This window comes from Salmo salar, chromosome 01 (assembly GCF_965601325.2).
Source record: "Salmo salar chromosome 01, fSalSal1, whole genome shotgun sequence".
Taxonomy (NCBI): domain Eukaryota; kingdom Metazoa; phylum Chordata; class Actinopteri; order Salmoniformes; family Salmonidae; genus Salmo; species Salmo salar.
Genome location: NC_138291.1, coordinates 91,396,310 through 91,423,538, shown reverse-complemented (window position 1 = coordinate 91,423,538; position 27,229 = coordinate 91,396,310). Strand labels below are relative to the sequence as shown.

Here is a 27,229-nt window from a genome sequence, read left to right as displayed (position 1 = left end):
GGATATTTACCTCATCCCGTCAGTAGAGGATGCCTGGTCATTCATTAAAAGTAATTTCCTCACCATCTTAAATAAGCATGCTCCTTTCAAAAAATGTAGAACTAAGAACAGATATAGCCCTTGGTTCACTCCAGACCTGACTGCCCTTGACCAGCACAAAAACATCCTGTGGTGGACTGCGCAAGCATTGAATAGCCGCCGCGATATGCAACTTTTCAGGGATGTCAGGAACCAATACACGCAGTCAGTTAGGAATGCAAAGGCTATCTTTTTCAAACAGAAATTTGCATCCTGTAGCTCTAACTCCAAAAAGTTTTGGGACACTGTAAAGTCCATGTAGAATAAGTGCCCACTTCTCTGAGGCTAGGAAACACTGTCACCACAGATAAACCCACGATAATCGAGAACTTCAATAATCATTTCTCTCCAGCTGGCCATGCTTTCCTCCTGGCTACCCGAACAGCTCCGCACCCCCTGCAGCTACTTGCCAAAGCCTCCCCAGCTTCTCCTTCACCGAAATCCAGATAGCAGATGTTCTGAAAGAGCTGCAAAACCAGGACCTGTACAAATCAGCTGGGCTAGACAATCTGGACCCTCTCTTTCTAAAATGTTCTGCGGCCATTGTTGCAAAACCTATTACCAGCTTGTCAACTTCTCTTTCGTATCGTCCGAGATCCCTGAAGATTGGAAAGCTGCTGCGGTCATCCCGCTCTTCAAAGGGGTGACACTCTAGACCCAAACTGTTACAGACCTTTATCCATCCTGCCTTAGCTTTCTAAAGTTAACCTGTTAGGGCTAGGGGGCAGCATTTGCACGTCTGGATAAAATTTTTTTACCCGATTTAATCTGGTTACTAATCCTACCCAGTAACTAGAATATGCATATACTTATTATATATGGATAGAAAACACTATAAAGTTTCTAAAACTGTTTGAATGGTGTCTGTGAGTATAACAGAACTCATTTGGCAGGCAAAACCCCGAGACATTTTCTGACAGGAAGTGGATACCTGATGTGTTGTATTACCTTTAAACCTATCCCATTGAAAAGCACAGGGGCTGAGGAATATTTTGGCACTTCCTATTGCTTCCACTAGATGTCACCAGCCTTTACAAAGTGTTTTGAGTCTTCTGGAGGGAGATCTGACCGAACAAGAGCCATGGAACGATGATGTCCCATTAGACACCTGGCGCGCGAGTTCATGTTGGGTACCCTCGTTCCAATACGTTATAAAAGAGTATGCATTCGTCCACCTTGAATATTATTCATGTTCTGGTTAAAAAATGCCCTAATGATTTATGCTATACAACGTTTGACATGTTTGAACGAACGTAAATATATTTTTTCCCCTCGTTCATGACGAGAAGTCCGGCTGGCTTAGATCATGTGCTAACAAGACGGAGATTTTTGGACATAAATGATGAGCTTTTTTGAACAAAACTACATTCGTTATGGACCTGTGATACCTGGAAGTGACATCTGATGAAGAGAATCAAAGGTAATGGATTATTTACATAGTATTTTCGATTTTAGATCTCCCCAACATGACGTCTAGTCTGTATCGCAACGCGTATTTTTCTGGGCGCAGTGCTCAGATTATTGCAAAGTGTGATTTCCCAGTAAGGTTATTTTTAAATCTGGCAAGTTGATTGCGTTCAAGAGATGTAAATCTATAATTCTTTAAATGACAATATAATATTTTACCAATGTTTTCTAATTTTAATTATTTAATTTGTGACGCTGACTTGACTGCCGGTTATTGGAGGGAAATGATTTCCTCAACATCAATGCCATAGTAAAACGCTGTTTTTGGATATAAATATGAACTTGATAGAACTAAAAATGCATGCATTGTCTAACATAATGTCCTAGGAGTGTCATCTGATGGAGATTGTAAAAGGTTAGTGCATCATTTTAGCTGGTTTTATGGTTTTGGTGACCCTGTCTTTGAATCGACAAAACATTACACACAACTCTTGTAAATGTACTGTCCTAACATACTCTAAATTTATGCTTTCGCCGTAAAACCTTTTTGAAATCGTAAAACGTGGTTAGATTAAGGAGATGTTTATCTTTCAAAGGGTGTAAAATAATTGTATGTTTGAAAAATTTGAATTTTGACATTTATTTGGATTCAAATTTGCCGCTCTTGAAATGCACCTGCTGTTGATGGAGTGCACCACGGGTGGCACGCTAGCGTCCCACCTAGCCCATAGAGGTTAACAAACAGATAACTGACCATTTCTAATCCCACTGTACCTTCTCCGCTGTGCAATCCGGTATCCGAGCTGGTCACGGGTGCACCTCAGCCATGCTCAAGGTCCTAAACGATATCATAACCTCCATCGATAAAAGACAGTACTGTGCAGCCGTCTTCATCGACCTGGCCAAGGCTTCTGACTCTGTCAATCACCGTATTCTTATCAGCAGATTCAACAGCCTTGGTTTCTCAAATGACTGCCTCGCCTGGTTCACCAACTACTTCTCAGATAGAGTTCAGTGTGTCAAATCGGAGGGCCTGTTGTCCGGACCTCTGGCAGTCTCTATGGGGGTACCACAGGGTTCAATTCTCCGGCCAACTCTTTTCTCTGTGTATATCAACGATGTCGCTCTTGCTGTGGGTGATTCCCTGATCCACCTCTACGCAGACGACACCATTCTGTATACATCTGGCCCTTCATTGGACACTGTGTTAACAAACCTCCAAACGAGCTTCAATGCCATACAACTCTCCTTCCGTGGCCTCCAACTGCTCTTAAACGCTAGTAAAACAAAATGCATGCTTTTCAACAGATCGCTGCCCGCACCCGCCCGACTAGCATCACTACTCTGGATGGTTCTGACTTAGAATATGTGGACAACTACAAATACCTAGGTGTCTGGCTAGACTGTAAACTCTCCTTCCAGACTCATATTAAACATCTCCAATCCAAAATTAAATCTAGAATCGGCTTCCTATTTCGCAACAAAGCCTCCTTCACTCACGTCGCCAAACATACCCTCGTAAAACTGACTATCCTACCGATCCTTGACTTTGGCCATGTCATTTACAAAATAGCCTCCAACACTCTTCTCAGCAAACTAAGTGCAGTCTATCACAGTGCCATCCGTTTTGTCACCGAAGCCCATTATACCACCCACCACTGCAACCTGCATGCTCTCGTCGGCTGGCCCTTGCTACATATTCGTCACCAGACCCACTGGCTCCAGGTCATCTATAAGTCTTGGCTAGTTAAAGCGCCGCCTTATTTCAGCTCACTGGTCACTATAACAACACCCACCCGTAGCACGCACTCCAGCAGGTATATTTCAATGGTCATCCCCAAAGCCAACACCTCCTTTGGCCTCCTTTCCTTCCAGTTCTCTGCTGCCAATGACTGGAATGAATTGCAAAAATCGCTGAAGGTGGAGACTTATATCTCCCTTACTAACTTTAAACAACAGCTATCTGAGCAGCTTACCGATCGCTGCAGCTTTACACAGCCCATGTGTAAATAGCCCATCCAATCTACCTACCTCATCCCCATATTGTTTTTATTCACTTTTTTGCTCTTTTGCACACCAGTATTTCTACTTGCACATCATCTGCACATCTATCACTCCATTGTAAATGTGCTAAATTGTAATTACTTCGCTACTATGGCCTATTTATTGCCTTACCTCCTCACGCCATTTGCACACACTGTATATAGACTTTTTTCTATTGTGTAATTGACCGTACGTTTATTTATTCCATGTGTAACTCTGTGTTGTTGTTTGTGTCGCACTGATTTGCTTTATCTTGGCCAAGTCGCAGTTGTAAAGGAGAACTTATTCTCAACTGGCCTACCTGGTTTTAAATAAAGGTGAAATATAAAAATAAAACTGTTATAGGCCTATTTCTATTTTGCCTTGTTTATCAAAAGTGTTGGAACAACTTGTCAATAATCAATTGACTGGCTTTCTTGATGTCTATAGTATTCTCTCTGGTATGCAATCTGGTTTCCACTCCGGTTATGGATGTGTCACTGCAACCTTAAAGGTAATCAATGATGTCACCATTGCCCTTGGTTCCATTGCTCTTCTCATTTTACATCAACTACATAGCTCAGGCAGTTGGAAGCTCTCTCATCCATTTATATGCAGATGATACAGTCTTATACTCAGCTGGCCCCTCCCCGGTTTTTGTGTTAAACGCTCCACAACAAAGCTTTCTTAGTGTCCAACAAGCTTTCTCTGCCCTTAACCTTGTTCTGAACACCTCCAAAACAAAGGTAATGTGGTTTGGTAAGAAGAATGCGATTACTACCTGAGGGTTTAGAGCTTGAGGTAGTCACCTCATACAAGTACTTGGGAGTATGGCTAGACGGTACACGGTCCTTCTCTCAGCACATATCAAAGCTGCAGGCTAAAGTTAAATCTAGACTTGGTTTCCTGTATCGTAATCTCTCCTCTTTCACCCCAGCTGCCAAACTAGCCCTGATTCAGATGACCATCCTACCCATGCTAGATAATGGAGACGTAATTCATAGATCGGCAGGTAAGCGTGCTCTCGAGCAGCTAGATGTTCTTTAACATTCGGCCATCAGATTTGCCACCAAATCTAGGACACATCACAGCACTCTATACTCCTCTGTAAACTGGTCATCTCTGTATACCCGTCACAAGGTTGATGGCTATTTATAAATCCCTAGTAGGCCTCACTCCCCCCTATCTGAGATATCTACTGCAGCCCTCATCCTCCACATACAACACCCGTTCTGCCAGTCACATTCTGTTAAAGGTCCCCAAAGCACACACATCCCTGAGTCGCTCCTCTTTTCAATTTGCTGCAGCTAGCGACTGGAACGAGCTACAACAAACACTCAAACTGGACAGTTTTATTTGAATCTCTTCATTCAATTACTCAATCATGGACACTTTTACTGACAGTTGTGGCTGCTTTGCGTGATGTATTTTTGTCTCTACCTTCTAGCTCTTTGTGCTTTTGTCTGTGCCCATAATGTTTGTTTCCCTGTTTTATGGTGCTACCATGTTGTGTTGCTGCCATGTTGTGTTGCTACCATGTTGTTGTCATGTTGTGTTGCTACCATGCGTGTTATCATGTGTTGATGCCATGCTATGTTGTTGTCTTAGGTCTCTCTTTATGTGGTGTTGTGTTGTCTCTCTTGTCGTGATGTGTGTTTTGTCCTATATTTTTATTTCATTTATTTTTATTTTTAATCCCTGCCCCCATCCCCACAGGAAGACATTTGCCTTTTGGTAGGCCGTCATTGTCAATAAGAATTTGTTCTTAACCTCTATGGGCTAGGTGGGACGCAAGCGTCCCACCCGTGGTGCACTCCATCAACAGCAGGTGCATTTCAAGAGCGGCAAATTTGAATCCAAATAAATGTCAAAATTCAAATTTTTCAAACATACAACTATTTTACACCCTTTGAAAGATAAACATCTCCTTAATCTAACCACGTTTTACGATTTCAAAAAGGTTTTACGGCGAAAGCATAAATTTAGAGTATGTTAGGACAGTACATTTACAAGAGTTGTGTGTAATGTTTTGTCGATTCAAAGACAGGGTCACCAAAACCATAAAACCAGCTAAAATGATGCACTAACCTTTTACAATCTCCATCAGATGACACTCCTAGGACATTATGTTAGACAATGCATGCATTTTTAGTTCTATCAAGTTCATATTTATATCCAAAAACAGCGTTTTACTATGGCATTGATGTTGAGGAAATCGTTTCCCTCCAATAACCGGCAGTCAAGTCAGCACCACAAATTAAATAATTAAAATTAGAAAACATTGGTAAAATATTATATTGTCATTTAAAGAATTATAGATTTACATCTCTTGAACGCAATCAACTTGCCAGATTTAAAAATAACCTTACTGGGAAATCACACTTTGCAATAATCTGAGCACTGCGCCCAGAAAAATACGCGTTACGATATAGACTAGCCGTCATGTTGGGGAGATCTAAAATCGAAAATACTATGTAAATAATCCATTACCTTTGATTCTCTTCATCAGATGTCACTTCCAGGTATCACAGGTCCATAACGAATGTAGTTTTGTTCAAAAAAGCTCATCATTTATGTCCAAAAATCTCCGTCTTGTTAGCACATGATCTAAGCCCGCCGGACTTCACTTCATGAACGAGGGGAAAAAAATATATTTACGTTCGTTCAAACATGTCAAACGTTGTATAGCATAAATCATTAGGGCCTTTTTTAACCAGAACATGAATAATATTCAAGGTGGACGAATGCATTCTCTTTTATAACGTATTGGAACGAGGGTACCCAACATGAACTCGCGCGCCAGGTGTCTAATGGGCCATCATCGTTCCATGGCTCTTGTTCGGTCAGATCTCCCTCCAGAAGACTCAAAACACTTTGTAAAGGCTGGTGACATCTAGTGGAAGCAATAGGAAGTGCCAAAATATTCCTCAGCCCCTGTGTTTTTCAATGGCATAGGTTTAAAGGTAATACAACACATCAGGTATCCACTTCCTGTCAGAAAATGTCTCAGGGTTTTGCCTGCCAAATGAGTTCTGTTATACTCACAGACACCATTCAAACAGTTTTAGAAACTTTAGGGTGTTTTCTATCCATATATAATAAGTATATGCATATTCTAGTTACTGGGTAGGATTAGTAACCAGATTAAATCGGGTACATTTTTTTTATCCAGCCGTGCAAATACTGCCCCCTAGCCCTAACAGGTTTTAACTGACTTGCCTAGTAAAATAAAGGTTAAATAAATAAAATGTTTACAGCAGGTTCTACCAGCCGCTGAGATTATATTTGGTTATCAATGCAAAATAGGCAACTTTGATTAATAGCCTATATTGTCTATAGATCAGATGAAGGAACCATGCCACAACACTGCCCCCACAGCTCTGGTTTATCATGATACGGCGTGCCTCAATTTTCACTTAGTAAAAAAAGTAGGTAGGTATGCCGGAGTGTATTAAAAGGTCCCGGCCTTTTTGTGACAAAAAGCAACATTGCAACACTCCAAGTCCTGCATCTGCGTAGAGCTTTGTAGTAAGCTCCATTCCTCCACCCCACCTCCCTTCCATCTCCTATCCATCCTTCCATCCATTACAGCCCACCCTCTGTAGTCCTCTGTATTGAGCCAGGGTTAGAGAGGTGTCTCTTTACGACTACAGGCTACTCCTCACCCCTCTATCAACAGGGTATGCTAACAGGGGTGTAGGGTGTCAGTCTAATGAGGCCAGAGAAGAACTGTGGTCTGGGCTCAACCAACTTGTCTCTGTCTCTCTGTCATCAAGGCCTCACTGTCACTCTATCAGTGTCTAGCAGAGTATCTCCCTCGTAGTGAGAGGTGCAGAGCTCTCACCAATGGCTGTCTATCTGTCACACTGTTGCATCCATCCTGTCTATACCATGGAGTGCTTGTTGTGTCAACACGTGTCCGGTTTTGTGAGGAGTCGTGATTACGTCTGTAGAAATGTAGATTAGGGAGTGCATAGTTAGTTTGCGTAAAAAAATATATATAAAGCTGACATTAGCTCAGTGACTGCAGTAGAAGGGTAGGTCAAGGCAACTTCCTCCTCTAAATGTAGCCCCAGGTCTGTTTTAACCTGACATCACCCTCCATGGTTTCATATCATAACTCCATCTCCATTACACATTACAGAGCTGCTTTCATCCAGGGGATCAATGTTTGATATTATTTGTTATTCTCTGCCGTGTACACTCCTCTCATCTGTGCTTCACTGTGAACCCTGAGGGTAGGTTCTTCTTTGAAAGGTAATCTGAGTGTGAACCCCTCCCCCTGCCCATGACTGTTATCTGCTAGGTGGGACGAGTGTACCCCCAGGCAGTCTACTTCCCCATCCACACCCTCTACCTGACGCTCAAGATAGAGCAGAGGGAACGCTACAACAGAGGTAAATCGTGTGTGTGTGCTATGCCAGTACCACGGTAATATGACGGTTGCAAAACATCATGATACATACAGTTTGGTACCAACATTTTAGAATAGCGTAGTACTGTTTCGTATGACACTACCAACATTTTTCGGCCCTACCGCTCTAAATAACCAGCTGCCGCTTGTTTATGAAGTCAGTTTTGTTTATAAATTAAGTTGAATTTAAACAACAGCCACTTTAAAAATATATATATATTTCACCTTTATTTAACCAGGTAGGCAAGTTGAGAACAAGTTCTCATATACAACTGCGATTTGGCCAAGATAAAGCAAAGCAGTTCGACACATACAACTGTCACGTCCTGACCCTAGTAAGATGTCATTTTCTATAGTAGAGTAGGTCAGGGCGTGACAGGGGGTGTTTTGGGTAGTTCTAGTTTTTCTATTTCTATGTTGGGATTGTTTGGGTTGATCTCTAATTGGAGGCAGCTGATCCTTGTTGCCTCTGATTGGAGATCATATTTAAGTAGGGGTTTTTCTTCCTGGGTTTTGTGGGTAGTTGTTTTCTGTATGTCACTTGACGGAACTGTTGTCAGTAGTTTTGTTGTTTTGTTTAAGTATATTCATTAAAAGTAAATAAGAGCACTCTACACGCTGCGCCTTGGTCCCCTTTATACGACCCGCGTTACAACAACAACACATGGAGTTACAAATGGAGTAAACAAACATACAGTAGAAAAACAAGTCTATATACACTGCTCAAAAAAATAAAGGGAACACTTAAACAACACAATGTAACTCCAAGTCAATCACACTTCTGTGAAATCAAACTGTCTACTTAGGAAGCTACACTGATTGACAATAAATTTCACGTGCTGTTGTGCAAATGGAATAGACAACAGGTGGAAATTATAGGCAATTAGCAAGACACCCCCAATAAAGGAGTGGTTCTGCAGGTGGGGACCACAGACCACTTCTCAGTTCCTGTGCTTCCTGGATGATGTTTTGGTCACTTTTGAATGCTGCCGGTGCTTTCACTCTAGTGGTAGCATGAGACGGAGTCTACAACCCACACAAGTGGCTCAGGTAGTGCAGCTCATCCAGGATGGCACATCAATGCGAGCTGTGGCAAGAAGGTTTGCTGTGTCTGTCAGCGTAGTGTCCAGAGCATGGAGGCACTACCAGGAGACAGGCCAGTACATCAGGAGACGTGGAGGAGGCCATAGGAGGGCAACAACCCAGCAGCAGGACCGCTACCTCCGCCTTTGTGCAAGGAGGAGCAGGAGAAGCACTGCCAGAGCCCTGCAAAATGACCTACAGCAGGCCACAAATGTGCATGTGTCTGCTCAAACGGTCAGAAACAGACTCCATGAGGGTGGTATGAGGGGGTTGTGCTTACAGCCCAACACCGTGCAGGACGTTTGGCATTTGCCAGAGAACACCAAGATTGGCAAATTCGCCACTGGCGCCCTGTGCTCTTCACAGATGAAAGCAGGTTCACACTGAGCACGTGACAGACGTGACAGAGTCTGGAGACACCGTGGAGAACGTTCTGCTGTCTGCAACATCCTCCAGCATGACCGGTTTGGCGGTGGATCAGTCATGGTGTCACAGGTGTCGTATAGATGAGACCAAGGCGCAGCGGGTTGCATGTTCATCATGATCATTTATTCCAAACACGTGAACACGAGAAAAAAAATTATAAACAATACTCACGACACGAACAGAGTGGCAGGCTAAACAAAGCAGTGCTCACAAACAACTACCCACAAAACACAAAGACAAACACACCCTATTATATAGGACTCCCAATCAAAGGCAACTCAACACACCTGCCTTCAATTGGGAGTCCAACCCCAATTAACTACACATAGAAAAACAAACCTAACTAGACAAAAATGCAGCAATACAACCTAGAACATACAACCTAGAACATACATCCAAAACCCAGGAACACATAAATCAAACACCCCTCACAACACACAAAAAAAAACACCACCATACAAAACAAACATCCCTCTGTCACGTCCTAACCAAAATACTAAACCACTACTCCCTCTGCTGGTCAGGACGTGACACATGGTGTGGGGTGGCATTTCTTTGGGGGGCCGCACAGCCCTCCATGTGCTCGCCAGAGGTAGCCTGACTGCCATTAGGTGCCGAGATGAGATCCTCAGACCCCTTGTGAGACCATATGCTGGTGCGGTTGGCCCTGGGTTCCTCCTAATGCAAGACAATGCTAAGCCTCATGTGGCTGGAGTGTGTCAGCAGTTCCTGCAAGAGGAAGGCATTGATGCTATGGACTGGCCCGCCAGTTCCCCAGACCTGAATCCAATTGAGCACATCTGGGACATCATGTCTCGCTCCATCCACCAACGCCACGTTGCACCACAGACTGTCCAGGAGTTGGCGGATGCTTTAGTCCAGGTCTGGGAGGAGATCCCTCAGGAGACCATCCGCCACCTCATCAGGAGCATGCCCAGGCGTTGTAGGGAGGTCATACAGCCACTTGGAGGCCACACACACTACTGAGCCTCATTTTGACTTGTTTTAAGGACATAACATCAAATTTGGATCAGCCTGTAGTGTTAAGGCAATAAATAGGCCAAGTGCGAAGTAAATACAATATAGCAAATAAACACTGGAATGGTAGATGTGCAGTAGATTAATGTGCAAAGTAGAAATACTGGGGTGCAAAGGAGCAAGATAAATAAATAAATAAATACAGTAGGGGATGAGGTAGTTATTTGGGCTATTTACAGATGGGCTATGTACAGGTGCAGTGATCTGTGAGCTATTCTCTTGTATGCGCTGGTCCAAGAATGTCCACTTCACTTTCATGCGCATATCACGTTTGGCAACAGTAATCCGCCAAGCACTTCCTCCTCCAGCCATCACTCACCTGCTTCTCTCCGTCCACATTTATTTATCCATCAGTTTTATTGTAATTTAGCCGTGATGGCAAGTAGGGATGCAGATCCTGAGTCTTCTGCTGGTCGATTTGTGCATTTGTTACATTGGAGCAGAGCAAGCATAGTTGATGCATTGTATCATTTCATCGCCTGTTATAAAGGCAACTTGCTCCTCTAAATGTATGCTTAACACCCCGGCCGTCCTACAATCTAAGGTAGATGCCCTCAATCTCTCACAAATTATCAATGAACCTACCAGGTACAACCCCAAATCTGTAAACACGGGCACCCTCATAGATATCATGCTGACCAACCTGCCCTCTAAATACACCTCTGCTGTCTTCAACCAGGATCTCAGTGATCCCTGCCTCATTGCCTGCGTCCGTAATGGGTCTGTGGTTAAACGACCACCTCTCATCATTGTCAAACGCTCCCTAAAACACTTCAGCGAGCAGGCCTTTCTAATCGACCTGGCCCGGGTATCCTGGAAGGATATTGACCTCATTCCATCAGTAGAGGATGCCTGGTTATTCTTTAAAAGTGCTTTCCTCACCATCTTAAATAAGCATGCCCCATTCAAAACATTTTGAACCAGGAACAGATATAAACCTTGGTTCACTCCAGACCTGACTGCCCTTGACCAGCACAAAAACATCCTCTGGCGTACTGCATTAGCATCGAATAGCCCCCGCGATATGTAACTTTTCAGGGAAGTTAGGAACAAATATACACAGGCAGTTAGAAAAGCCAAGGCTAGCTTTTTCAAGCAGAAATTTGCTTCCTGCAACACAAACTCAAAAAAGTTCTGGGACACTTTAAAGTCCATGGAGAATAAGAGCACCTCCTCCCAGCTGCCCACTGCTCTGAGGCTAGGAAACACTGTACCCACCGATAAATCCACGATAATTGAGAATTTCAATAAGCAAATTTCTACGACTGGCCATGCTTTCCAACTGGCTACCCCTATCCCGGTCAACAGCCCTGCACCTCCCACAGAAACTAGCCAAAGCCTCCCCATTTCTCCTTCACCCAAATCCAGATAGCTGATGTTCTGAAAGAGCTGCAAAATCTGGACCCCTACAAATCAGTCGGGCTAGACAATCTGGACACTCTCTTTCTAAAATGATCTGCCGAAATTGTTGCAACCCCTATTACTAGCCTGTTCAACCTCTCTTTCGTATCTTCTGAGATCCCCAAAGATTGGAAAGCTGCTGCGGTCATCCCCCTCTTCAAAGGGGGAGACACTCTAGACCCAAACTGCTACAGACCTACAGTGGGGGGGAAAAGTATTTGATCCCCTGCTGATTTTGTACGTTTGCCCACTTACAAAGAAATGATCAGTCTATAATTTTAATGGTAGGTTTATATGAACAGTGAGAGACAGAATAACAACAAAAAAATCCAGAAAAATGCATGTAAAAAATGTTATAAATTGATTTGCATTTTAATGAGGGAAATAAGTATTTGACCCCTCTGCAAAACTTGACTTAGTACTTGGTGGCAAAACCCTTGTTGGCAATCACAGAGGTCAGACGTTTCTTGTAGTTGGTCACCAGGTTTGCACACATCTCAGGAGGGACTTTGTCCCACTCCTCTTTGCAGATCTTTTCCAAGTCATTAAGGTTGCGAGGCTGACGTTTGGCAACTCGAACCTTCAGCTCCCTCCACAGATTTTCTATGGGATTAAGGTCTGGAGACTGGCTAGGCCACTCCAGGACCTTAATGTGCTTCTTCTTGAGCCACTCCTTTGTTGCCTTGGCCGTGCTTTTTGGGTCATTGTCATGCTGGAATACCCATCCACGACCCATTTTCAATGCCCTGGCTGAGGAAAGGAGGTTCTCACCCAAGATTTGACAGTACATGGCCCCGTAAAATGATGCGGTGAAGTTGTCCTGTCCCCTTAGCAGAAAAACACCCCCAAAGCATAATGTTTCCACCTCCATGTTTGACGGTGGAGATGGTGCCAGAAATCTTTATGATTGAGAGGGGGTCAAATACTTATTTCCCTCATTAAAATGCAAATCAATTTATAACATTTTTGACATGCGTTTTTCTCTATATTTTTGTTGTTATTCTGTCTCTCACTGTTCAAATAAACCTACCATTAAAATTATAGACTGATCATTTCTTTGTCAGTGGGCAAACATACAAAATCAGCAGGGGATCAAATACTTTTTTCCCCCACTGCATATCTATCCTACTCTGCCTTTCTAAAGTCTTCGAAAGCCAAGTTAACAAACAGATCACCGACCATTTCGAATCCCACCGTACCTTCTCCTCTATGCAATCTGGTTTCCGAGCTGGTCATGGATGCACCTCAGCCATGCTCAAGGTCCTAAACAATATCATAACCGCCATCGATAAGAGACAATACTGTGCAGGTATATTTCACTGGTCATCACCAAAGCCAATCCCTACTTTGGCCGCCTTTCCTTCCAGTTCTCTGCTGCCAATGACTGGAATTAATTGAAAAAAATCACTAAAGCTGGAGACTCATATATCCCTCACTAACCTTAAGCATCAGCTCACAGATCACTGCAGCTGTACATAATCCATCTTTAAATAGCCCATCCAACTACCTCATCCCCATTTTGTGATATATTTATTTTTGCTCCTTTGCACCCCAGTATCTCTACTTGCACATTCATCTTCTGCACATCTGGCACTCCAGTGTTTAATTGCTAAATTGTAATTACTTCGCCACTACGGCCTATTTATTGCCTTACCTCCCTAATCTTACCTCGTTTGCACAGACTGTATAAATATTTTTTTCTATTGTGTTATTGACTGTACGTTTGTTTATTCCATGCGTAACTCTGGTTAAATAAAGGTGAATTTTTTTTTTTTTAAATCAACCAAGAGCACAGGTCAGACTGAGTAGACTTTGCAAGCTCACTATCATGTAGCCTCTTGGATGTCAGAGAGGGAAAATGGAGCCCAGGCATGTTGGCAGCTTTACAGCAAAGAAAAAGTATTGTCTGTAGACAGTTAAAACAATATGACCCATATTACCAGAGATACCTTTTTTATTTTTATTGGGATTCTCTCGAATTTTATGTAATTTCACAAACCACATCGTGAACTAATCCAGGGTCGAAATGTATTGGTTTGATAACAAACAACGCTGTTCAGTCATGTTATTTAGCTAGCTAACAACCTGGTAACTTGACAGTAGGTTTAGGCACACCGGATTGGCACAGGAAGAAAGAAAAAGGGTCTGCTACTCATGAGATCTGCTTCAAATGTAGGTTTCATATAGGTAGGATTCATATAGGTAGGATTCATATAGGTAGGATTCATATAGGTAGGATTCATATGGATAGGATTCATATAGGTAGTATCAAGACTCGGGATATGACCCAGATGCAGACACGGGAGGTGGATAGTACAGTTCTCAGATGATTTATTAGAAACACGGGGCAGGCAAAGGGCAGGTCGAGGGCAGACAGAGGTTCGTAATCAGGTCAGGCAGGTACATGACGGCAGGCAGGCTCGGGGTCAGGGCAGGCAGAATGGTCAGAAATGGGAAAAATAGGAAACAGAACTAGAGAAACAGGAAGGCAAGAAAGAATGCTGGTAAGCCCTGACAAAACAAGACGAACTGGCAACAGACAAACCGAGAACACAGGTATAAATACACAGGGGATAATGGGAAGATGGGCAACACCTGGAGGGGATGGAGAAAAGCACAAATACAGGTGAAGCAGATCAGGGTGTGACAGGTAGGATTCATATAGGTAGGATTCATATAGGTGTTTGAGGTGGAGTGGGGTGGAGAGAGGGAAGGTGTGTGGGGGGGGGGGGTGGAGAGGTGTGTGTGTGTGAGTGATAGACAGTGGCATAAGGTAACCCTGGCATAGCCTGGCACAGCCCAATACCACCCTGCAACAGTATGGCAGCCACATCTGTTCAGTCTGCTGCTGTTCCTCTCTACCTGAGCAGTCTGAAGCTCTGTTGAAGGAAGGGCTCTGTCACGTTCATGACATGACAAAGATAAGACTTTTTCATCCAATGTCCAACACAGCGCACTTACAAACTGGAAAATGGACATTTGCACTCAACATTTACACAGAGGACAAGCTGAAGTCTTCGCTAACTATGTACTTTCTGAAACACTTTCATCTACAACACTAAATCCTCAAGCCATTTCAGTCAAGGTGTTGACAGAGAGAAAGAGAGCTGACATGACACAAGCTTCCAAATCGAACTCGGCGGTGCTGCAAAGTGCTTTAGCAATGCTGGCTGGGAGGAGGGGGGGGGGGGGCAGCTGTGCACTGAGCTGAGGATAGTCAGGTAATCAGGGGTGGGGGGCTAGTGAGGGGAGTGGGATAGGAGGAGGGAAGATGGGGGTGATGGGTGCGGTGAGTGTGTAGGACCTGATGAGTGGGAGATGGGCCTAGGGGATGTAGACTGTAGTTGGGCTGACTGCACTGTGCTGACGGCAAGGGGGCTCCAGAAGCAGCAGCTGCAGGCTCAGCGCTCCGTTCCATTGGTTAGACAGGGACAGAGGAACACTTGTCCCCCCTTATGGGAACAAACTCACCTGGCTGCACCTGTTCTGCCGAGTCAGGGGGCTTTGGGAGGAAGGGGTGAGGGGGATTAGAGGTGTGTTTGTCCCATCACATCTGGAAAACATACACTTGTTGGGCTGAGTCTGTGGGCATCATAGCTTGCTCAATGTCATAGCATTTTTTGGGTCACAAATAACGGTGTAGTATAAATGTTCATAATCAATCTTCCTCCCTCTCTCTTCCCCCTAACCCTCTCCCCCAACCATTCCCATCAAGATCACACTGAACTTTGTCAAGAAGCTGGTGAGCACGTTTGCCGTGGGGTTGGAGAAAGTCTCCAACGTGTTCACCACGTTCTCCAGCGCGGCATCAGAGTCGCTCGTCCGCCGAGCCCAGGCCACCGCTCAGGACCCTGTCTTCTAGAAGATGAAGAGACATTTCACCACAGGCACGATCCGTTCTACACTGCTACATCTCATTTTTCTGTTCTGCTGTTTTCATTGTTTATTTATGTACTCTTTTTTGAGAAATAGAACTCACTTTTGGAATCTAACCAACAGTGTTGGGCCATAGGATTCCAGGGGTAATTCTCAAATCACACTCAATTCCTTATGTAGTGCGTTACTTTAGAACAGAGCTCTTTAGAACCAAGCTGCCAGACATAACCAAGCTGCCAGACATAACCTAGCTGACAGACATAACCTAGCTGACAGAAATAACCATGCTGCAAGACATAAGCAAGTTGCCACAAGTTGCCAGAAATAACCAAGCTGCCAGACATAACTAAGCTGCCAGACCTAGCCAGACATAACCAAGCTGCCAGACATAACCAAGCTGCCAGACCTAGCCAGACATAACCAAGCTGCCAGACATAACCAAGCTGCCAGACACAACCAATCTGCCAGACACAACCAAGCTGCCAGACCAAGCAAGACATAACCAAACTGCCAGACATAACCTAGCTGTCAGACATAACCTAGCTGCCAGACATAACCAAGCTGCCAGACGTAGCCAAGCTGCCTGACGTAGCCTAGCTGCCAGACGTAGCCAAGCTGCCAGACATAAACGAGCTGCCAGATATAACCAACACATAACCATATCTCCCTCACTAGCTTTTAAGCACCAGCTGTCAGAGAAGCTCACGGATCACTGCACCTGTACATAGCTCATCTGTAAACAGCCCATCTATGTACCTACCTCATCCCCATACTGTATTTATTTATTTATTTATCCTGCTCCTTTGCACCCCAGTATCTCTACTTGCACATTCATCTTCTGCACATCTACCATTCCAGCGTTTATTTGCTATATTGTAATTACTTCGCCACCATGGCCTATTTATTGCCTTAACTTACCTCATTTGCACTCACTGTATATAGACTTTTTGTTTTCTTTTGTTCTACTGTATTATTGACTGTATGTTTTGTTTATTCCATGTGTAACTCTGTGTTGTTGTATGTGTCGAATTTCTACGCTTTATCTTGGCCAGGTCGCAGTTGCAAATGAGAACTTGTTCTCAACTAACCTACCTGGTTAAATAAAGGTGGAAAAAAAAATAAAAAAAATAATGTCTGTCAGACATAACCTAGCTGACAGACATAACCATGCTGCAAGACATAACCAAGCTGCCACAAGTAGCCAGAAAGAACCAAGCTGCCAGACACAACTAAGCTGCCAGACCTAGACAGACATAACCTAGCTGCCAGACATAAACTAGCTGCCAGACATAACCAAGCTGCCAGACGTAACTAAGCTGCCAGACGTAACCAAGCTGCCAGACGTATCCAAGCTGCCAGACGTAGCCAATCTGCCAGACGTAACCTAGCTGCCAGACGTAACCTAGCTGCCAGACGTAACCTAGCTGCCAGACGTAACCTAGCTGTAGAAGTTGCCAAGCTGCCAGATTAAGCCAAGATACCAGACATAATATAGCTGCCAGAAGTAGCCACGCTGCCAGACGTAACCAAGCTGCTAGACATAACCAAGCTGCTAGACGTAACCAAGCTGCCAGACGAGAAACCTAGCTGCCAGACGAGAAACCTAGCTGCCAGACGTAACCTAGCTGCCAGACGTAACCTAGCTGCCAGACGTAGCCAAGCTGCCAGACGTAGCCAAGCTGCCAGACGTAGCCAAGCTGCCAGACATAACCTAGCTGCCAGACATAACCTAGCTGCCAGACATAAACTAGCTGCCAGACATAAACTAGCTGCCAGACATAAACTAGCTGCCAGACGTAGCCAAGCTGCCAGACATAAACTAGCTGCCAGACGTAGCCAAGCTGCCAGTGGTAACCTAGCTGCCAGACATAGCCAAGCTGCCAGACACAACCTAGCTGCCAGATTTAACCTAGCTGCCAGACTTAACCTAGCTGCCAGACTTAACCTAGCTGCCAGACATAACCTAGCTGCCAGACATTACCTAGCTGCCAGACATAACATAGCTGCCAGACATAACCTAGCTGCAAGACCTAGCCAGACATAACCAAGCTGCCAGACATAACCAAGCTGTCAGACATAACCTAGCTGCCAGACATAACCAAGCTGCCAGACATAACCAAGCTGCCAGACGTAACCAAGCTGCCAGATATAGCCAATCTGCCAGACATAACCTAGCTGCCAGACATAACCTAGCTGCCAGACATAACCTAGCTGTAAAAGTAGCCAAGCTACCAGACGTAGCCTAGCTACCAGACGTAGCCTAGCTGCCAGACTTAACCTAGCTGCCAGACATAACCTAGCTGCCAGACATTACCTAGCTGCCAGACATTACCTAGCTGCCAGACATAACCTAGCTGCCAGACATAACCTTGCTGCCAGACATAACCTAGCTGCCAGACATAACCTAGCTGCAAGACCTAGCCAGACATAACCAAGCTGCCAGACATAACCAAGCTGCCAGACATAACTAAGCTGTCAAACATAACTAAGCTGTCAGACATAACTTAACTGTCAGACATAACCTAGCTGCCAGACATAACCAAGCTGCCAGACATAACCAAGCTGCCAGACATAACCAAGCTGGCAGACATAACCAAGCTGTCAGACACAACCTAACTGTCAGACATAACCTAGCTGCCAGACATAACCAAGCTGCCAGACATAACCAAGCTGCCAGACGTAACCAAGCTGCCAGATGTAGCCAATCTGCCAGACATAACCTAGCTGCCAGACATAACCTAGCTGCCAGACATAACCTAGCTGTAAAAGTAGCCAAGCTACCTGACGTAGCCTAGCTACCAGACGTAGCCTAGCTGCCAGACATAACCTAGCTGCCAGACGTAGCCTAGCTGCCAGACGTAACCTAGCTGCCAGACGTAACCTAGCTGCCAGACGTAACCTAGCTGCCAGACGTAACCTAGCTGCCAGGCGTAACCTAGCTGCCAGACGTAACCTAACTGTCAGACTTAACCTAGCTGCCAGACATAACCAAGCTGCCAGATATAGCCAATCTGCCAGACGTAACCTAGCTGCCAGACGTAACCTAGCTGCCAGACATCACCTAGCTGCCAGACATAACCTAGCTGCCAGACATAACCTAGCTGTGGAAGTAGCCAAGCTGCCAGACATAGCCTTGCTACCAGACATAGCCTAGCTGCCAGACATAACCTAGCTGCCAGACATAACCTAGCTGCAAGACCTAGCCAGACATAACCAAGCTGCCAGACATAACCAAGCTGCCAGACATAACTAAGCTGTCAAACATAACTAAGCTGTCAGACATAACTTAACTATCAGACATAACCTAGCTGCCAGACATACCCTAGCTGCCAGACATAACCTAGCTGCCAGACATAACCTAGCTGTAAAAGTAGCCAAGCTGCCAGACATAGCCTAGCTACCAGACGTAGCCTAGCTACCAGACGTAGCCTAGCTACCAGACGTAGCCTAGCTGCCAGACGTAGCCTAGCTGCCAGACGTAGCCTAGCTGCCAGACGTAACCTAGCTGCCAGACGTAACCTAGCTGCCAGACGTAACCTAGCTGCCAGGCGTAACCTAGCTGCCAGACGTAACCTAACTGTCAGACTTAACCTAGCTGCCAGACGTAACCAAGCTGCCAGATGTAGCCAATCTGCCAGACGTAACCTAGCTGCCAGACGTAACCTAGCTGCCAGACATCACCTAGCTGCCATACATAACCTAGCTGCCAGACATAACCTAGCTGTGGAAGTAGCCAAGCTGCCAGACATAGCCTTGCTACCAGACATAGCCTAGCTGGCAGACATAACCTAGCTGCCAGACATAACCTAGCTGTCAGACATAACCTAGCTGCCAGACGTAACCTAGCTGCCAGATGTAGCCAAGCTGCCAGACGTAAACTAGCTGCCAGACGTAAACTAGCTGACCGACGTAACCTAGCTGACCGACGTAACCTAGCTGCCAGACATAACCTAGCTGCCAGACATAACCTAGCTGCCAGACATTACCTAGCTGCCAGACATTACCTAGCTGCCAGACATTACCTAGCTGCCAGACATAACCTAGCTGCCAGACATAACCTAGCTGCCAGACAAAACCTAGCTGCCAGACATTACCTAGCTGCCAGACATAGCCTAGCTGCCAGACATAACCTTGCTGCCAGACATAACCTAGCTGCCAGACATAACCTAGCTGCAAGACCTAGCCAGACATAACCAAGCTGCCAGACATAACCAAGCTGCCAGACATAACTAAGCTGTCAGACATAACTAAGCTGTCAGACATAACCTAACTGTCAGACACAACCAAGCTGACAGACCTACCCAGACATTACCAAGCTGTCAGACATAACCTAGATGACAGACTTAAACAAGCTACCAGACATAACCTAGCTGCCAGACTTAACCAAGCTGCCAGACATAACCAAGCTGCAAGACCTAGCCAGACATAGCCAAGCTGCCAGACATAACCAAGCTGCAAGCTGCCAGACATAGCCTAGCTGCCAGACATTACCTAGCTGCCAGACATAGCCTAGCTGCCAGACATAACCTTGCTGCCAGTCATAACCTAGCTGCCAGACATAACCTAGCTGCAAGACCTAGCCAGACATAACCAAGCTGCCAGACATAACCAAGCTGCCAGACATAACTAAGCTGTCAGACATAACTAAGCTGTCAGACATAACTAAGCTGTCAGACATAACCTAACTGTCAGACATAACCTAGCTGGCAGACATAACCAAGCTGCCAGATATAACCAAGCTGCCAGACGTATCCAAGCTGGCAGACTAATCCAAGATACCAGACATAACATAGCAAGCTGCCAGACGTAGCCAAGCTGCCAGACGTAACCGAGCTGTCAGACATAACCTAGCTGCCAGACATAAACTAGCTTCCAGAAATAACCAAGCTGACAGAAATAACCTAGCTGATAGACATCACCTAGCAGACAGAAAAAACCAACCTGCTAGACATAACCAAGCTTCCAGACGTAGCCAAGCTGCCAGACGTAACCAAGTTGCCAGACCTAGAGAGATATAACCAAGCTGCCAGACATAAGCAAGCTCTCGGACCTAAAAAGACATAACCAAGCTGCCAGACGTAACCAAGCTGCCAGACATAACAATGCTGCCAGACATATTGTATTTACCTTTATTACATAACCAAGCTGCCAGACACAACCAAGCTGACAGACCTACCCAGACATTACCAAGCTGTCAAACATAACCTAGATGACAGACTTAAACAAGCTACAAGACATAACCTAGCTGCCAGACATAACTAAGCTGTCAGACATAACTAAGCTGTCAGACATAACCTAACTGTCAGACACAACCAAGCTGACAGACCTACCCAGACATTACCAAGCTGTCAGACATAACCTAGATGACAGACTTAAACAAGCTACCAGACATAACCTAGCTGCCAGACTTAACCAAGCTGCCAGACATAACCTAGCTGCCAGACCTAGCCAGACATAGCCAAGCTGCCAGACATAACCAAGCTGCAAGCTACCAGACATAGCCTAGCTGCCAGACATTACCTAGCTGCCAGACATAGCCTAGCTGCCAGACATAACCTTGCTGCCAGTCATAACCTAGCTGCCAGACATAACCTAGCTGCAAGACCTAGCCAGACATAACCAAGCTGCCAGACATAACCAAGCTGCCAGACATAACTAAGCTGTCAGACATAACTAAGCTGTCAGACATAACTAAGCTGTCAGACATAACCTAACTGTCAGACATAACCTAGCTGGCAGACATAACCAAGCTGCCAGATATAACCAAGCTGCCAGACGTATCCAAGCTGGCAGACTAATCCAAGATACCAGACATAACATAGCAAGCTGCCAGACGTAGCCAAGCTGCCAGACGTAACCGAGCTGTCAGACATAACCTAGCTGCCAGACATAAACTAGCTTCCAGAAATAACCAAGCTGACAGAAATAACCTAGCTGATAGACATCACCTAGCAGACAGAAAAAACCAACCTGCTAGACATAACCAAGCTTCCAGACGTAGCCAAGCTGCCAGACGTAACCAAGTTGCCAGACCTAGAGAGATATAACCAAGCTGCCAGACATAAGCAAGCTCTCGGACCTAAAAAGACATAACCAAGCTGCCAGACGTAACCAAGCTGCCAGACATAACAATGCTGCCAGACATATTGTATTTACCTTTATTACATAACCAAGCTGCCAGACACAACCAAGCTGACAGACCTACCCAGACATTACCAAGCTGTCAAACATAACCTAGATGACAGACTTAAACAAGCTACAAGACATAACCTAGCTGCCAGACATAACTAAGCTGTCAGACATAACTAAGCTGTCAGACATAACCTAACTGTCAGACACAACCAAGCTGACAGACCTACCCAGACATTACCAAGCTGTCAGACATAACCTAGATGACAGACTTAAACAAGCTACCAGACATAACCTAGCTGCCAGACTTAACCAAGCTGCCAGACATAACCTAGCTGCCAGACCTAGCCAGACATAGCCAAGCTGCCAGACATAACCAAGCTGCAAGCTACCAGACATAGCCTAGCTGCCAGACATTACCTAGCTGCCAGACATAGCCTAGCTGCCAGACATAACCTTGCTGCCAGTCATAACCTAGCTGCCAGACATAACCTAGCTGCAAGACCTAGCCAGACATAACCAAGCTGCCAGACATAACCAAGCTGCCAGACATAACTAAGCTGTCAGACATAACTAAGCTGTCAGACATAACTAAGCTGTCAGACATAACCTAACTGTCAGACATAACCTAGCTGGCAGACATAACCAAGCTGCCAGATATAACCAAGCTGCCAGACGTATCCAAGCTGGCAGACTAATCCAAGATACCAGACATAACATAGCAAGCTGCCAGACGTAGCCAAGCTGCCAGACGTAACCGAGCTGTCAGACATAACCTAGCTGCCAGACATAAACTAGCTTCCAGAAATAACCAAGCTGACAGAAATAACCTAGCTGATAGACATCACCTAGCAGACAGAAAAAACCAACCTGCTAGACATAACCAAGCTTCCAGACGTAGCCAAGCTGCCAGACGTAACCAAGTTGCCAGACCTAGAGAGATATAACCAAGCTGCCAGACATAAGCAAGCTCTCGGACCTAAAAAGACATAACCAAGCTGCCAGACGTAACCAAGCTGCCAGACATAACAATGCTGCCAGACATATTGTATTTACCTTTATTACATAACCAAGCTGCCAGAACTAGCCAGACAGAACCAAGCTGCCAGACACAACCAAGCTGACAGACCTACCCAGACATTACCAAGCTGTCAGACATAACCTAGATGACAGACTTAAACAAGCTACAAGACATAACCTAGCTGCCAGACTTAACCAAGCTGCCAGACATAACCTAGCTGCCAGACCAAGCCAGACATAGCCAAGCTGCCAGACATAACCAAGCTGCAAGCTGCCAGACATAGCCTAGCTACCAGACGTAGTCTAGCTGCCAGACATAACCTAGCTGCCAGACATAACCTAGCTGCCAGACATAAACTAGCTGCAAGACATAAACTAGCTGCAAGACGTAGCTAAGCTACCAGACGTGGCCAAGCTGCCAGACGTAGCCAAGCTGCTAGACATAGCCAAGCTGCCAGACGTAGCCAAGCTGCCAGACGTAGCCAAGCTGCCAGACGTAACCTAGCTGCCAGATTTAACCTAGCTGCCAGACATAACCTAGCTGCCAGACATAACCTAGCTGCCAGACATAACCTAGCTGTCAGACATAACCTAGCTGCCAGACGTAACCTAGCTGCCAGATGTAGCCAAGCTGCCAGACGTAAACTAGCTGCCAGACGTAAACTAGCTGACCGACGTAACCTAGCTGACCGACGTAACCTAGCTGCCAGACATAACCTAGCTGCCAGACATAACCTAGCTGCCAGACATTACCTAGCTGCCAGACATTACCTAGCTGCCAGACATTACCTAGCTGCCAGACATAACCTAGCTGCCAGACATAACCTAGCTGCCAGACAAAACCTAGCTGCCAGACGTTACCTAGCTGCCAGACATAGCCTAGCTGCCAGACATAACCTTGCTGCCAGACATAACCTAGCTGCCAGACATAACCTAGCTGCAAGACCTAGCCAGACATAACCAAGCTGCCAGACATAACCAAGCTGCCAGACATAACTAAGCTGTCAGACATAACTAAGCTGTCAGACATAACCTAACTGTCAGACACAACCAAGCTGACAGACCTACCCAGACATTACCAAGCTGTCAGACATAACCTAGATGACAGACTTAAACAAGCTACCAGACATAACCTAGCTGCCAGACTTAACCAAGCTGCCAGACATAACCTAGCTGCCAGACCTAGCCAGACATAGCCAAGCTGCCAGACATAACCAAGCTGCAAGCTGCCAGACATAGCCTAGCTGCCAGACATTACCTAGCTGCCAGACATAGCCTAGCTGCCAGACATAACCTTGCTGCCAGTCATAACCTAGCTGCCAGACATAACCTAGCTGCAAGACCTAGCCAGACATAACCAAGCTGCCAGACATAACCAAGCTGCCAGACATAACTAAGCTGTCAGACATAACTAAGCTGTCAGACATAACTAAGCTGTCAGACATAACCTAACTGTCAGACATAACCTAGCTGCCAGATGTAACCAAGCTGCCAGATATAACCAAGCTGCCAGACGTATCCAAGCTGGCAGACTAATCCAAGATACCAGACATAACATAGCAAGCTGCCAGACGTAGCCAAGCTGCCAGACGTAACCGAGCTGTCAGACATAACCTAGCTGCCAGACATAAACTAGCTTCCAGAAATAACCAAGCTGACAGAAATAACCTAGCTGATAGACATCACCTAGCAGACAGAAAAAACCAACCTGCTAGACATAACCAAGCTTCCAGACGTAGCCAAGCTGCCAGACGTAACCAAGTTGCCAGACCTAGAGAGATATAACCAAGCTGCCAGACATAAGCAAGCTCTCGGACCTAAAAAGACATAACCAAGCTGCCAGACGTAACCAAGCTGCCAGACATAACAATGCTGCCAGACATATTGTATTTACCTTTATTACATAACCAAGCTGCCAGAACTAGCCAGACAGAACCAAGCTGCCAGACACAACCAAGCTGACAGACCTACCCAGACATTACCAAGCTGTCAGACATAACCTAGATGACAGACTTAAACAAGCTACAAGACATAACCTAGCTGCCAGACTTAACCAAGCTGCCAGACATAACCTAGCTGCCAGACCAAGCCAGACATAGCCAAGCTGCCAGACATAACCAAGCTGCAAGCTGCCAGACATAGCCTAGCTACCAGACGTAGTCTAGCTGCCAGACATAACCTAGCTGCCAGACATAACCTAGCTGCCAGACATAAACTAGCTGCAAGACATAAACTAGCTGCAAGACGTAGCTAAGCTACCAGACGTGGCCAAGCTGCCAGACGTAGCCAAGCTGCTAGACATAGCCAAGCTGCCAGACGTAGCCAAGCTGCCAGACGTAGCCAAGCTGCCAGACGTAGCCAAGCTGCCAGATTTAACCTAGCTGCCAGACATAACCTAGCTGCCAGACATAACCTAGCTGCCAGACATAACCTAGCTGTCAGACATAACCTAGCTGCCAGACGTAACCTAGCTGCCAGATGTAGCCAAGCTGCCAGACGTAAACTAGCTGCCAGACGTAAACTAGCTGACCGACGTAACCTAGCTGACCGACGTAACCTAGCTGCCAGACATAACCTAGCTGCCAGACATAACCTAGCTGCCAGACATTACCTAGCTGCCAGACAGTACCTAGCTGCCAGACATAACCTAGCTGCCAGACATAACCTAGCTGCCAGACATAACCTAGCTGTCAGACATAACCTAGCTGTCAGACATAACCTAGCTGCCAGACATAACCTAGCTGCCAGACATAACTAAGCTGTCAGACATAACCTAGCTGTCAGACATAACCTAGCTGTCAGACATAACCTAGCTGCCAGACATAACCTAGCTGCTAGACATAACCAAGCTGCCAGATGAAACCTAGCTGCCAGACGTAACCTAGCTGCCAGACGTAGCCTAGCTGCCAGACGTAGCCTAGCTGCCAGACGTAAACTAGCTGCCAGACGTAAACTAGCTGCCAGACGTAACCTAGCTGCCAGACGTAACCTAGCTGCCAGACGTAACCTAGCTGCCAGACATAAACTAGCTGCAAGACATAAACTAGCTGCAAGACGTAGCTAAGCTACCAGACGTGGCCAAGCTGCCAGACGTAGCCAAGCTGCTAGACGTAGCCAAGCTGCCAGACGTAGCCAAGCTGCCAGACGTAGCCAAGCTTCCAGACATAACCTAGCTGCCAGACTTAACCTAGCTGCCAGACATAACCTAGCTGCCAGACATAACCTAGCTCCAATACCTAGCCAGACATAACCAAGCTGCCAGACATAAACAAGCTGCCAGACATAACTAAGCTGTCAGACATAACATAGCTGCCAGACATAACCTAGCTGCCAGACATAACCTAGCTGTCAGACATAACCTAGCTGTCAGACATAACCTAGCTGTCAGACATAACCTAGCTGTCAGACATAGCCTAGCTGCCAGACGTAACCTAGCTGCCAGACGTAACCTAGCTGCCAGACGATAGCTAAGCTGCCAGACGTAACCTAGCTGCCAGACGTAGCCTAGCTGCCAGACATAGCCTAAGCTGCCAGACGTAACCTAGCTGCCAGACGTAACCTAGCTGCCTGACGTAACCTAGCTGCCAGACGTAACCTAAGCTGCCAGACGTAACCTAGCTGCCAGACGTAACCTAGCTGCCAGACGTAACCTAGCTGCCAGACGTAGCCTAGCTGCCAGACGTAACCTAGCTGCCAGACGTAGCCTAGCTGCCAGACGTAGCCTAGCTGCCAGACGTAACCTAGCTGCCAGACGTAACCTAGCTGCCAGACGTAACCTAGCTGCCAGACGTAACCTAGCTGCCAGACATAGCCTAGCTGCCAGACGTAACCTAGCTGCCAGACGTTACCTAGCTGCCAGACAGTACACTAGCTGCCAGACGTAACCTAGCTGCCAGACATAGCCTAGCTGCCAGACATAACCTAGCTGTCAGACATAACCTAGCTGTCAGACATAACCTAGCTGCCAGACATAACCTAGCTGCCAGACATAACTAAGCTGTCAGACATAACCTAGCTGTCAGACATAACCTAGCTGTCAGACATAACCTAGCTGCCAGACATAACCTAGCTGCTAGACATAACCAAGCTGCCAGATGAAACCTAGCTGCCAGACGTAACCTAGCTGCCAGACGTAGCCTAGCTGCCAGACGTAGCCTAGCTGCCAGACGTAAACTAGCTGCCAGACGTAAACTAGCTGCCAGACGTAACCTAGCTGCCAGACGTAACCTAGCTGCCAGACGTAACCTAGCTGCCAGACATAAACTAGCTGCAAGACATAAACTAGCTGCAAGACGTAGCTAAGCTACCAGACGTGGCCAAGCTGCCAGACGTAGC

General features: G+C 45.9%; 1 pseudogene; it reads left to right on the top strand.

Annotated features, from left to right (window-relative positions):
* The window catches only part of LOC106609298 (transformation/transcription domain-associated protein-like), a 175,880-nt pseudogene that overhangs the window by 108,102 nt on the left and 40,549 nt on the right, over window positions 1-27,229 (top strand).